At 45.2% G+C, this 15,177-nt stretch overlaps 1 long non-coding RNA gene across 2 annotated transcripts; it reads left to right on the top strand.

Annotated features, from left to right (window-relative positions):
• Positions 1-459: 459 nt before the first annotated feature.
• LOC134873185 (uncharacterized) lies at positions 460-2,316 on the top strand. 2 transcript variants are annotated; one of them, XR_010166928.1, is made up of 3 exons: positions 460-712; positions 859-1,079; positions 1,258-2,316. It is a non-coding gene; the product is annotated as an uncharacterized LOC134873185 (long non-coding RNA). The 2 variants fall into 2 exon arrangements; XR_010166927.1 differs by having other exon boundaries at positions 460-1,079.
• Positions 2,317-15,177: the final 12,861 nt, after the last annotated feature.

Genomic DNA, 15,177 nt, shown 5'->3' on the forward strand with positions numbered 1-15,177 from the left:
GTGTGAGATGGATGAGAAGAAGGGCCTGGATCTCGGCAGCACCTACAGAAATGAAAAGAGCTGTAAGGAGTTTTTGGTTGCTATAGCCGAAATCACCCGTCTAGCAATTGAAGACAAGGTAAAGAGTGCTAAGTTTATCACAATAATGTCCGACGGATCAACAGATGTCTCTGCCACTGAACAAGAGATTGTTTACTTGCACTTTGCAGTGGATGGCAAGACTCACTGCAATTTCCTTGGACTTGTACAGTGTGACAAACCAGATGCCAATGGCATCCATGATGCTATAATGCAAGCTGTAAAGCTCCCGGGGATCCCAAAGGAAGAAATGATGAAGAAGATTGTGGGATTTGCTGGCGATGGGGCGGCTGTCAACACCGGGAAAAAGGCTGGGATGATCGCTCTCATGCGGGAAAGAATCAGTGGAGACATACTGATGGTGCAATGCATGGCCCATAGGGTGGAATTGGCCTTCAAAGAAGCCATGAAACAAGCCTCTTTGTTCATCAAAGTCTATGTCCTCCTGGATGCTCTGTACAAGCTTTACAGGATCCCTAAACAGGCCGCTGGTTTGAAGGCAGCTTTCAGTACCACCAACATCTCCAAGATCTGGCCTGTCCGAGTTGGAGGAACGCGCTGGGTTAGCCATACCCACACAGCACTGCAAAACATGTTGCGTGGTTACCGTGCAATTGTTCTTCATCTCAGTCAAGTAAGACATTTGATAATAATAACATGTTATTAACAGCCCGATGAATTTTCTGTTGCATGAATGATATCATCTGATATCCACTGTGGCAACATATTGAAATACATTTTTGTAAATTGAAATTAAAAAAAATATTAAATGAATTGCAGGTTGCCACCACCAGGACAGCTAGTGGTATGCAAGCAAAGGCAAAAGGTCTCCTGAAAACGCTGCGCTCCAAAGATGCCATGACTTTTGCCCACTTCCTAAGTGACATTCTGGCCGTTCTCTCCAAACTGTCGAAGACGCTGCAGCAGAGAGAAGTTTGTACCTATCATGTACATGAAGCACTGAAGGCCACAATGACCAGCATCAACAAATTCAAGGACCGGTAATATAGATACATTGCTCATTAAATCATGAAGTCATTTCCTGCTCTAATTAGTTGTTTAACCACTTGCTTATTTACGTAAATGCTCTTTGCTATTGCTGGTTCTTTTGTAAATCACAACTGTTTTATGCCTTTATTTTTGGTGGTGATGGTTTTGGTGCTGGTTTCACTATTTCAGGGCAGGACCTGAGCAGCGGAAACTCCAGCAGGGAGACTGTAACTCCTTTGAAGGTCAGACCCTAACAGGGGTAGACCACTCTTCAGGCCAGATTGAGAAGGTCGTTGAGGCATTGGTTGGTTCACTAGCCCGGAGATTCAGTGACATGGGAGGTGAAGTCCTCAAAGCTACAAAAATAGCGGACATGTAGTCATGGCCTCAGGAGCATGAAGATGATTTTGGGGATGACTTCATTGGAGTGATTATCGACCACTACAGGGAGCACTTCGACAATGTTGGAGTAGATGTAAGTGCAATCGAAGCAGAGTGGACCTCCCTCAAACAAGCATTGTACGAAAACCAGGGGAACAAGATTCACTCCATGTCCTGGCCATCTGTGTTTGAGCTTTACAAGAGCACGTTTCCAAATATCCTGCATGTAATTGATCTGGTCTTATCACTCCCTGCCGCCACCTCTGAGTGTGAGAGAGGATTCTCTCAAATGAAGATTACCAAGTCCCAGTACAGGAATAGACTGAAGGCTACCACCATGACAATGCTCATGACAATTCAGCTGCACTCAGAACCTACAAAGGATTTTGATCCATCATCTGCCATTCACCAGTGGAATCAAAACCACAATCGCAGACCCAACTTCATGGAGGGAAGAAAGAAAGGCAGAATGGCAGCTTTGGAGGGAGCCAAATAAGTGCAGGAAGAGATTGATGGAGTTGACGGAGTGGATGGTGCTCAAATGGTTGCTGAAGCTGCTGGGGGTGCAGTAGTTGAAGCTGAAACCAAGGAGATAAACTCTGATGACTCAGACTGGTTTACAGACATGGAGGATAATGTAGATTCTGACGATGGTGAGATGGAAGATAGAGGTCTTGTTGGTGAGGATGAGGAATGATTGTGGTAGTCTGTTGTAGACCAATTACTACTGCTATTACAGCAAGTATTACGGTTTGTATTACCATTTTGCCTAAATGAACTGATGTTGATCGTTTGATCCACTGCTAATATTGTTCATGTCCCTTGTTCTCAGTCTGTTGTTCTACTTTAATAAATTATTGTTTGTAATCTGCTGTGTTTTTTCTTTGAAGAAAATGTAAAGCGCTGTCACTTATCCCAGCCTAAAGTATACTGATAATACAATCATGCCAAAAATAGCTGAAAACACAAATACAAAATAACAATAATGTCCAATTTGATCTTTTCTGAGCTGAAAGTCCGCCAAATCGCTTTTTTTATTATTATTATTATGAAAATTGTGGTGTATGATGTGAAAACGTGATGCGCGTGCCTACGACATACATTGATTTGCTTGGTCTAGTAACTTTACACCAGGGCTAGTAACTTTTGAAAGTTACTAGCCCTGTGGTCTAGCTCCTATTTTGGCCGAATTTCATACACTGAATACAAATAGATCACTAATGGACGTGCACACTTTGCAGCCCAGTTTCCCGTCCTTTGCGTCGATCCAGGGATAGGCCTCCTTTTTTCTCTTCCACATCTCCTCAGTCCAGATCGCGAACGGTGAGCTGTCGGAGCTCCCCATAGAAATATGGGAGCTCCCCACCACCTCCGCGCTAGCATTAGCAGAAGATGTGGGAACTTCGGTGGTGGTGCTGGCTTGTGGCTCAGTCAACGTCTCTGGCTCCTGAATTTCATTGCTGACATCTTTCCGAAAATAAAAATCAATACTTTTCTGTCGATTTGACATTTTAATAACTACACTAACCACACTGAAATCAAAATAGGCTACACATCACATCCACGTTCTCGTTGTTTTTTTTTGTCTTGTTTTAAGTCTCAGGTTGATGACGATTATCGAATGTTCATGTTATGTTCATGTCGTAGCCAATATAGGTCACGGACCATAGACTGTATATATAGATGGACAGAGTGGCTCCATTCAGCTGTGTTCTATAGAATTGAAGCAACCGAGGCGACGCCATCTTTGAAAATTTGGAGCCAGTTCGAAGTACGCTTGCGCAGTAGAATCTGAAGCATGCGCAGTGAAGAGGAGGTCGCGATCAGACCCGCCCACTCATCGAGTGAAACACGCCCCTTATCGAGTGAAACACGCCCCCTTCTCCGTCCGTTCCCCACCACACACACATTCACATTCGTTCAGTCAGTCATTGTACGACATTCATTTGACTAGGCTATGCCTTTAATAAACTAGCAGAATGCCGAGGTACTCGGTAGCATAACGTTAGCGAAGTTAAACCGCCTTCATAGCGAAAACAGCTGTCATAACGTTAACATTAAATCTCATTAAATGTTACCAAGAACTGTTAATGTTAAAGTTTGAAATCCTTCACGTACACGGCTTCGTCTAAGAACTATCACACCATCGTTACATAAAATAAACTGACAATATACTGACAATGATTAGACTAGTTCTATCTTTAAATTAATAATGCATAGTAGGTGAAAAATAGACTGGATGACTTTGTCCGTCGTCTATTATAAACTAATGTTCCAGATGCCAATCCACCATTGAGTGACAGTAAATCACGTTGTTATCTTCTTTCTTTCTTTATTAAACTTTCTTTACATGCATTTGCTTGTGTGTGTGTGTGTGTGTGTGGTTTCTGAAATAAGGATACAATAATAAGTATTACTAACATTGCATGGCTAACAGATCAACTCAACTTGCAATCTTCTGCAATACAAACTTGGCCACTAGATGGCACTCCAACATAAGGCAATGGCTGTAGCCACAGTAGCTTCTATGAGAAAATGTAGCAGGCACATGTTCATGGAACTATTCATTATTACAGCTAGATTTCTTAACTTAATATCACACATAACCAACAGGGTAAATATTAAGATTCTTCATGTCAAATCCCAACTCAGGGATATTTAAATAGTGCCCATTTGGCAGAATGAGGTTAGCATGACTTGCAGAAATGAGCGCATGGCTAGTTAGCTCTTGCAGCTGCAAACTCTCAACTTCTCCTACATACATCATACATTCTTATAACACAGTCAATACAAAACACATATCAACTTAACAGTACTTACATCTTAATGGACGCACACTAACACAGGTAAACTGGAAATACAGCAGCAGGAACTCACAGCTCTCGTCACCAACTACGGAGACGTTAGATATTGGGCCAAACCATTACATGGACTAATCCAAACTAAAGGGGGGGAAACGGAACAGTCCAAGTGAGAGGGCCTTTTTCACAGTAGGCCTACCGCTGAATGCTGAGGTAAATTAACCTGGTAACGTAACGTAACAGATTGCCAACTAGATCGCTATTCCTGGCACAATGTCAAATAAGATACATAAATAATAACAATAATAACCATCCTTCTACCTAATGTCACTAAGAATAATGTTATTTGTTAATTTCACCTCATGTATTTCACAGAGCACGTCAAACACCCTCATCGCAAAGCCAGCTGTGACAGCTGTCATTAAATATTCAGCCTAGAATATTTAAACGTTAACGTTAACTTTTTTCTCATTAGAAATCTCGATGTTTCGAGCGTCTTCAACATACAAATCTATCTGTTTTTCGTTGGTATATGACCATAATCCTTTCAAGGATGTCCGAAAATCTATAGATTACTGTCAAATTAAGTTAACTTTCTAACGTTAGCGGCTAAGCTATCGCTACCGTCATTTTAATGAGTTCGCTAGCTAATATTAAGTTAATATTCACTTACCGAAAAAACTGCACAGAGCTCCCCTGAGATGGCCTGTTAGTACAATCAACAGCACAACACGACATGACTGTCAATATATAAATGTAAAGTAATAACAGCAAATAAAACAAATATGAGTTGCCTGACAAAAGAACACCACTACAGCCGAGCCTACAGCTACTCTGAATGAAATGAAATGTTGAAGGAGGTTGCAAGCGGCTGCACTGTCAATCAAAGTGTAACCACGCCCCTTTTATATTTATTAAAATAACATTAAAGAAAATCATTTCTCGGGAAAAAGAAAAATGGTGTGATGTGAAGCACCTTGAAAGCTATTTTTTCGAATAAAAAGTTGTGGATGCAAAATTTGTTTTAGGTGAGAAAAGTGACATAGAAAGTTGGTTACTTGCCCATTGAAAATACATGGGAATGGGCGGAGCTACGCATTGTACTGCAGCCAGCCACCAGGGGGCTCTGGACTAGCGCTTGCTTCACTTTTAACGGACGAACCTCTGTCCATCAATATATACAGTCTATGTCACGGACAGATACTGGGGATGTCTTATGTAGCCTATGTAGGTTGTTCTCACCATTGCCAATATCTCCGGATTGACATTTGAGTTGTAAGCTATTTTTTTTTTTTTTTTTTTTTGTAGCCTAAGCTATTTTATATTTATTATTTTTTTATATATCACGTCGGGAGAAGTGGGTGGACGGCGTACCCCCGCGTCCAACGCCCACTACACCCCTGATCCCCACCTCAGTCCCCATCCCCAACTCCATTTCCACAAGTACAAGAAATACAAACAGAAACTCTGGAAACTGGTAATTATGGACTTGTTTTGTCGATTGTTGATGAAACTGGTGGCTGGTCCCTTTGATGAGCAGGGGATCAGCTCAACAAGGAAACGGGTTGGTTTCTAATTTGTTTTCAGTTGTTATTGTCATGTGAGTGCTATTTATTTCAGCCAATAACATGGCTATCTGTAATCAGCAGATGATTTGTTGGAGCTATGTCGGGTGTGTGGCGAACATGACACCCATGATGAATGGGTAAGGCAAGTTTGGAGCACTTGAAGTTGAGTAATGTTTTTATTATACAACTGTCCTAAAGCATATCTTTTCTTTGTGCCCTTTTCTTCCAGACGGAGTGCACGCCTTGTAAAAGCTGGTATCACAGCCTTTGTGTGGGGGAACCACCTGTAGACAAAGATTACTACTGTCCTGCATGTATTTGACGGTCAAAAACTAAATAAAGTCCCTTGCCAAACCATGCCTCTATTTGAATGTATCCAGTGATGAACTTGTAGCCAATTATGGCAGTTTTTCTCAATTGGGAACACCTACAAGCAAATTGTCAAAAATAAATATTCACCTTGTTTCAACGTCTGGACGGTATGCTATAAACGGTAGAGCAGTGGATTAACAACTTTTGAAAGCATGACTGGGTTTGTATCTCACAGCGGCTATTTTCATAGCGTTTGATATGTGCTTATGCACTTTTTAGGCAAAAAAAACCAAAGCAATATCCTTTCAGATGTCCATGCTTGTCTATTGTCCGTAACACTTGGCTTTTGCATTCGTTTTTGAGGCTTGCGTTGGCAGCGTCTGCCTGTGTCATATTGTGAATATCACCAGTTAACATGGTGGGGTTTATTTCATCCATGTTAAACGGTGATCGTAAACAGCTGACAAGATGTATATGGCTCAAGTACGGTGTTGTTTGAGTGGGTCGGTGGTGTAATGAGTAGGCCTAATGCCCACTTTTGTTACCAGAGTGGCATCGCAGATCTGACGGCAACACGCACCCTACAAACATTTCGCGCCCTTGTGCTTTTTTCCCTTGTTTTTCGTTCTTTTTCTGTGATACCCATATTGTTTGCGTGTTAGTCTTCCCCACCCCTAGTTGCTTTGCTGTCTAGGGGTTTCCCTGTGTGTGTTTTTACGTGTTTTTTGGATGGACCCTTGGTTATCGACCCACGGACTCGACATAAGGAAAATGATTACGGATATACCAAAGGAGACGAAGAGTCTGGAGAGGGACGGAAACACAGTGAATGACACAGGAAAGGGCAACGAAAACGGCAAAACAAACGGACTATACAGAAAATCAGAAGGGGGTGAAAAAAAAGGAGGGAGAAGGGAAAGGGGTTGGTGGTGTTCAGCGCACGGGTGAGGTGAGGGTGACGGAGATCGTGACACAGCAACTAATAAGAAATAGTGATTCTGTGAAAAATCAGGCCGTAAATACAAATGTAAATGGACAAAAAGACAACAGAAGTACCGGAAAAGCTACTCTGCTAATAAGGAATGCAGAAGTAGAGAAGTTTTCAAGGGAACTGACGGTGGAGGTAGTGGTGGACGCGGCAAGAGACAAAGTGTCTGTGATGTACCTTCTGAAAGGATTGAAGAAGGATGCAGAACCGTGAGGGGATGCAGAATCAAAGGTGAAAGAACGTATGAAGTGACAATGGCGGCAGGGGCGCAGATAGCGTGTACGTCGTGGGGGTTCTGACGTACACAGATTCGAACGACCTTCAATCCGTCCCCCTCACTTTTATTTGGAAAAAAAAATCAGCTTTCTGTCTTTGCATAAGGCGAACCTCTCAGACAATCAAAAGACTAATTTACTGCTTTGCAACAACTCACATAAAACAGTCAGATCAAAGACGGATCTTCGTTTTCAGAGATTCTAAAAGTTATCTTTCTGGCGTTGTCTCACGCCTGGTTTCCATGGTTACCCAGAACGAGTATGACAGGCATCAGTGAGACACCTCCTAATTCAGGACCCCATAACACATGCAGGATGAGGCCAGGCAAACCTAAGAAGCAGAAAACTATTGCATCGTTTTTTTTAAAAGCATCAACTGTAAGTAAACTGTGCATTACGGTATCATATCACCTTGCATTTTTTTGGTTGTCTGTTCGGAGTAATGTCGCCGTTTAAGAAAAACTGTATGGAGTAGGCCTAGAGACAGACAGTGAGAACGTAGAGGAAGAGAAGTGCCAATTTCACAAGGGGAGGGAATCAACCTTTATGCATTTATTTATTTATTTATTGTCACGATACGCACACACTGTGTCACTTATCGTGTAGTTTATTAGGGCTTTGGATTAACACGTTACAAACTGCATTGCGGAGCTAACTCACGCGTGTCTCTATAACTTGTTCCACTGTACAGCAGAGACCGGAACTACGTCACTGCGTAATATAACTGATAACGTTCATACCATCATTACATTACATCTCCCCCTTTTTGAGACAATAAACTAAAAGTAACCTTTACCAGAACTGAGTCCATTCAGAGTATCCTAAAACATAAATAAACAATACTTACTCCAATTGCAGATTCAGGTAAGTAAATTAAGTCTTAATCAAAATTAAATCTATTTTTACCAAGAGCAATTTCTTCTCATTTTTTTCCAGAACCCATTCCCCATTCATACTACTGTACTGTAGTATTTGTAACACATTAATATAAACATTACCCTTAAGTGCATTAGCAACATTAACTGCAGAAAACATTTCTTTCTTTCTCCTCCTTTTTTTTTTTTTTTTTTTACATTTTGTCCATTGAACTAAATCTGTTTCAGTAGGGAAACCTGAAAAAAAAAAAAGATTAGGCATTAGCAATAAAGCAGTCAGCAGTCATAAATCACTCATTGAGTCTGAACCGGAGAGGTGGTCTGATTTCACGGCCCCTGGAGGTCAGTCTGGCTGTGCCACTGGACAGAGTAGGCCGTGCCGGTGTTCCCTGTGTAGTCTCTGGTGTAGGCCCCGGTGATGCTGTGTGGCCCCTGGTGACCATCACAGGAAGTGGACTGCTGACGGGACGTGCTGGGCTGGTCTCGGGCTGTAGTTGTGGTTCTGCAGGCCCGGTGGTCTCAGCAGGCCCGGTGGTCTCAGGAACAGCCTGGAGGTGTCTCCTGTTACGCCGCAACACTGTGCCGTTGTCCATCTTGACCATGTAGGATCTGGGTTGTTCCGCTTTCCCCAACACCTGCGCAGGGGTCTTCCACCCCTTGTCTGTGTCCAGCTTGACACGCACTGCCTGACCTGTTGGCAGCTCTGGGAGATGGAGGGTGGAGTGTCGGCGGTTGTAGAAGTACTCGTAAGATCTCTTGGCTTTAGAGTCATTTGTTCTTACTTGTTCAGGGCTTATTGGAGTCATTTGCAAGTTTTGCTCCAATGTGGGGACTGTGGTGCGAATCTGTCGTCCCAGCATCAGTTGAGCCGGACTGGCCCCCGTTGCAGCAATGGGTGTGGCCAGATAGCTCATCAGGGCAAGGTACGGGTCTGGTTGTTTCAGCAGTCTTTTAGCAGTCTGGACTGCTCTCTCGGCTGCCCCGTTGGCCTGGGGGTAGTGGGGGCTCGAGGTTGTGCGCGTGAACCCGTACTCTTTGCAAAAGTCAGTGAATTCAGCTGACGTGAACTGCAGACCATTGTCGCTGACTAGTTCGAGAGGTACACCCCATCGGCTGAAGATGGCTTTGAGGCGCGTGATGACCTGCTGGCTTGATGTAGAAGGTAAGTGTACCATTTCGACATACCTGGAATAGTAGTCCACGACTACTAGATACTGCTTCCCTTCCAGCTCGCATAAGTCAGCAGCGATCCTCTGCCAAGGCCCCTCTGGTAGGGCCGTAGTGATGAGAGGCTCACGCCTCTGCTTGGGCTTGTGCTCTATGCAGAACTTGCACTGCGTCACGGTTGTTTTGATGTCGCCTCCGATGCCAGGCCACCAGACAGAGAGCCTGGCTCTCTCACGGCACTTCGTCAGTCCTTGGTGACCTGTATGGATTCTTTTCAGAATGTCTGCTCTCAGTCCTTTTGGAATCACAATTCTGTCGTCGTACAGAACTAGTCCCCCCGCTTCAGAGAGGTGATGCCTGGCAGAATAGAGTGCAGAGAAGGAGGAAAAGTTGTGTCTCTTACACCAGCCGTTTCGCACACTGGAGATGACCGCCTGAAGGTCTGGATCCATCCGCGTTGCTCCTCTTATCTCCTCCAACTTCTCTGGTGACATCGGCTTGTTTGTCACCACTGCATCGACGTACGCCTCGACGTGGCGCTCCGTCTCTGACTCGGCCTCCTGAGTCAGAGGGCTCCTGGACAGCGCATCTGCCACGATCAGCTGCTTTCCTGGAACATGGACAGCTGTCGCATTGAACCGCATCAGGCGCATCAACAGTCTCTGGCACCGCACGGGTGCTTTGTCCAGGTCACATGCATTTATCAATGGGACTAGCGGCTTGTGGTCTGTCTGGAGGCAAAAACTGTCTAGCCCCTGTACATAACGTACAAAGCGTTCGCATGACCACACCGCTGCCAAGCACTCCTTTTCTATTTGGGAGTAGCGTTTCTCGGTTTCTGTAAGAGTGCGTGAGCAGAATGCAACAGGTTTCAACTCACCGCTGTGCTCCTGGAGTAGTGTGGCGCCCAGGCCGTAGCTGCTGGCGTCCGCGCTGACGATGGTGCGGCGGTTGGAGTCGTAGTAGGCCAGTGCTGGGGCTGACGAGAGCATGTCTTTGGCTTTCTGCAGCGCTCTCTCTTGGAGGTCACCCCATGCCCACGCACTGTCCTTCTTGAGCAGGTCAGTGACTGGGTGTAGCGCGGTTGAGAGGCCTGGCAGGAACCTCCCCAGGTAGTTGATCATGCCCAGGACCTGGCGCAGCTCTCCCACGTTGTTTGGGCTGGGCATCTCAGTGATTGCACTCACTTTGCTTTTGTCTACTTTCATGCCCTCTGCGCTGATTATGTGTCCGAAGTAGCCGGTCTCCGACTTGTTGAACCGGCACTTTGCTCAGTTTCAGTCCAGACCGCCTGATGGTCTGGAGGACTGTGTTCAGCCGCCTGTTGTGCTCCTCCTCGTCCGCACCGTAGACGAGTATGTCGTCCATCACGACCACGACTCCCTCATGGCCCCTGAGCAGGTCGGTCATCAGTCTCTGGAAAATCTCAGGGGCTGAAGAGATCCCGAATGGGAGCCGCCTGAAACAGAACCTGCCCATGGGTGTGATGAAGGTGGTCAGTTTTTGGCTGTCGGGGTCCAGGGGAATTTGCCAGAAGCCACTAGAGGCATCTAGCGTGGAGAACACCTTTGCCCCCGCTAGCTTGGGAGCAATGTCCTCCAGTGTGGGCAAAACATACCGTTCTCGCTTGACAGCCTTGTTGAGCCTCTTGAGGTCCACGCACACTCTGACCTGGTCTTTATTCTTTTTTTCCGCAGGCACCATGGGTGCGCACCAGTCGGTGGGCCCTGTGACATGCTCGATTATGCCCATCTCCAACATGCGCCCCAGCTCCTTTTCGACCTTTGGCAGGAGGGGAAACGGCACCCGGCGCGGCGTTGTGGCGACATAGGGCTCCACGCCTGGTTTCAGCTCGATTTTGACAGGGTCGCACTGTAGGAGTCCTATTTCTCCGAATAGGTCGTCCGTCACGGTGCACACTGCATTCAGCCGTTTCACAAGGCCCATGGATTTTGCCACTCCTCCCCCCAGTAGGTTCTGTGCAAACTGTCCTTTGATTACCGTTATCCAGAAGGCATACTTTTGGCCCTTGTGCAGGCATGTGGCCAGGAATCTGCCTATGCACTTTACTTCCCCGCCTGGGCTTGTGGCACTGACTGTAGTCTTAGCTAATTGGGGCTTGTTTGGCATTTTGTTGTACGTTTTCTCAGTCATTACAGTAATGTCTGCCCCCGTGTCAATTTTAAAGTCAACTAGACTATTGTTGATGGGAAGTGTGACACGCCAATCATCACTGAAATCTGGCTGCTCAACTACTGTATGGGCCTGATTTGTCACTGCACCGATAAAGAAAGCTTGATCATCATCATCATCATCGTCAAATTCGTGTGTCACAGCCATTAATTGTTTTGTCATTTTGCTTTTGCACACCAGTTCAAAGTGTCCTAGCTTACCGCATCCCCGGCATTCCTTGTCGTGTGCGGGGCAACGTTCTTCACGTGCGTGTGTCCTGCCACACCGTGAGCAGCATCCATTTTGTTTGCTGTACTCCTCTCGTTTGGGACCGTTTCGTCCATCTCGCTGCCACCTGCCCTTGCCGCGTTTCCAGCCTGCCTGTCCCCTTTGTCCCACAGCATTCACTGAGCACTCTGCCCGCTCCTCGCTCTGCTTCTTGATCTGCTCGCTCTGTCGGGCTAGCTGGATAGCCCTCTCCAGCGTAAGATCCGCCTCAAGTTGCAACTTTTGTGAGACCTCGCTATCTAGGATGCCAATGACGAGTCGGTCTCTAATTTGTTCATCCTTTGTTATGCCGAATTCACAGTATTGGGCTAGCTCATAAAGGCTCCTCACGAAAGATTCCACCATTTCTCCAGCCCTCTGCACACGCTTGTGGAAGCATGCTCGCTCATGTATCACGTTGTGCTTAGGCACGAAGTGATCATTAAACCTAGCTATAACTATATCGTAGTCAAGTTCTGGGTTATCACTTTCGTCGTCCTCCGTATACACAAACGATTCATAAATTGGCTCTGCTTCTTTCCCCATCGAATACAGAAGAGCGTTGACTTGTACCTCACAGTTCTCTTTGTTGAGCTTGGAAGCCGCTCGAAACCTGTCGAATCGGCGCCTCCACACTGGCCATTCCCCTGGCCGGGTAAAGTCAAACTGTTCTGGCGGTCCAAACTTGGCCATCTTAGTTCTTTCGGCGTTCAGTCCGTAACTTCTGACACCATGTCACGATACGCACACACTGTGTCACTTATCGTGTAGTTTATTAGGGCTTTGGATTAACACGTTACAAACTGCATTGCGGAGCTAACTCACGCGTGTCTCTATAACTTGTTCCACTGTACAGCAGAGACCGGAACTACGTCACTGCGTAATATAACTGATAACGTTCATACCATCATTACATTACATTTATTATCAGTTTAATCGGCCATTGCAACTTTCTGGAGTTGTTGGGGGTCTTTTGGAAATGTGTACTTGAATCTGTGATGGTGTATCTAATGGTGTAGGCTTAGCCTAAGTTGTTACAGGTTGAATCATGAGAAAAACGAACTTTAGAGCTAGACAAATGCCACTGTAGTGGCGCTAACGTGATCATTTTAAACTATAAACAGTAATTTTAATTACTAACACTCAGTCAGATATCATGACAGATATTAACTGAAATGGACATGGTAATATTCAATCATTTAGACTGACGCAATGTGTTCAATTTAAGGTGAATCAGTGTTGGCGTTTAGCAGATCCCCATTGAACCTCCATTGAACTTGAATGACTGAGCCTGTTAGCTTGCTATCTTACCAGACACAGTACATCATTTTTTGTCCAGAATCGAACTTTGTAGGCATTACTAACCATTATAGACAAAAGTGCACTACACAAAATTACATATATTTTATTATTTTGAAGCTTATGAAAATAAAATGCTTGTAGGCTACTATGATGCTGGTTGACACACTCATTTATACAGACAGGAAGTTTGCCTCCCATAGCAACACATTATGTTGGCATACTTATAGAATCTTACAATCTCTTGTAGAGATATGCCGTCTGGGACCGGTAGCCTCTGTGGTAGCTTGTATGTCCACGTTAAGTTACTGTTAATGGTGCTAATGCCTTAAAGCAGTTATAATGTTTATAGTATATTAAAATGTTATCATGGTCCTGGCCTGCAGGTAGTTCCTGAAGATGGCAGTGAGAGAGGTGAAACTGAAAGTGATCCACCACTGGAGGGTAGCAGCAGTAGTAGTGCATTAGGCCTACAGCTGGAAGAGGCAGAAGGAAGAGAGGGAGAAGAGGGAGGGACAGAAGAAGGAGAGAGAGGAGGAGGGTCAGAAGAAGGATGGACAGGAGACGAGATGGCAAGGCCAGAGGCAGATGTAGGAAAGGGAGAGGAGGTTGACATGATTAGTACATATACGAAACCAAATCAACCTGACCCTAAATTTGTGAAAAAACAAGTGATGAAGGACCGTACTCTGTCATTCCAGAAAGCATGGTATGAAAAGCATCCCTGGCTGCATGTCAATCCTGGCATCGATGGTGTTCTGTGTTTTCAGTGCTCTAAATATTACAGAAGTGCAAAACCAGCTCAAGCCAAGAGCATAGACCCAGCTTTTGTAAACTCCGGCTTTAGAAACTGGAGAAAAGCCCTGGAAAGATTCTCCATCCACGAAAAATCAGCTGGTCACAAAGTGGCTGTCACAACAGCTGCATATGAAAGTAAACCTATAACCACACAATTGAGCAGTGCAGTCAGTGCGCAACAGGCAGAAAGCAGAGAAAGCCTGTTAAAAATAATAGGGGGTGTTATGCACCTGGCAAGGCAGGGGATGGCCTTTAGGGGGCATGAACATCATGAAGGCAACTTTAACCAGCTCCTGAAATACAAAGCTGAGGGGGATCCAGCTTTTACAAGATGGTTGTCTGGAAAGAGGGGAGTGCACACATCTTGGGATTGCCAAAATGAGATGTTAGATTTGATGAGTACATCAATCATCAGGGAAATTGCACATGAGATACAGTCCCTCCCAGTTTTACAGTATGCCATCATAATGGATGGGACAAGGGATATCTCAGGCGTGGAGCAGGAGGCCCTGTGTCTACGTTATGTTGACAAAGATTTGATGGTGCATGAAGAGTTCATTGGGTTGTATGAGACAACTTCAACAACAGGCGAAAATCTTGCCAAAATCATTTTGGATGTGCTGTTGAGATTAAATCTGCCAATATCGAGCCTTAGAGGTCAGGCATACGATGGTGCTTCAAATATGTCTGGCAAATATGCAGGCGCCCAAGCAGTCATCCAAAGAAGCCAGCCATTAGCACCATATATCCATTGTGGTGCACACTGTGTAAATTTAGTCACACAGCAAGCTTGCACAACCTCCCCTTTCATCAGAAATGCCCTTGACTGGATCCATGACCTTGGCACATTTTGTGGTCAGTCTGGCAAACTGAAAGACAAATTCAAAGCCATTGCCGCATCTGAAGGAGAAGGGCCAGTGCAGTCTATCAGGCCTTTATGTCCCACAAGGTGGACAGTACGCACACCTGCTATCCGTGCTGTTCTCGGGCAATATGGCACAGTGCTGCAATCACTCGATCAGATGTCTGCAAGCAATTCGGAATCTGCAAGTCGGGCAGAGGGCCTACATGTTAGGCTGCAACAAGGCAATGTTGTACTGGGGCTCATGCTGGCCTTAGATGTGATTAGGGAACTGGAATTGCTGAATACATCTCTCCAGAAAAGAACCCAGACAGTGGAGGGCATGGTCTCTGCAGTCTCTGTTG

This window comes from Eleginops maclovinus, chromosome 12 (assembly GCF_036324505.1).
Source record: "Eleginops maclovinus isolate JMC-PN-2008 ecotype Puerto Natales chromosome 12, JC_Emac_rtc_rv5, whole genome shotgun sequence".
In the NCBI taxonomy this organism is placed as follows: Eukaryota; Metazoa; Chordata; class Actinopteri; order Perciformes; family Eleginopidae; genus Eleginops; species Eleginops maclovinus.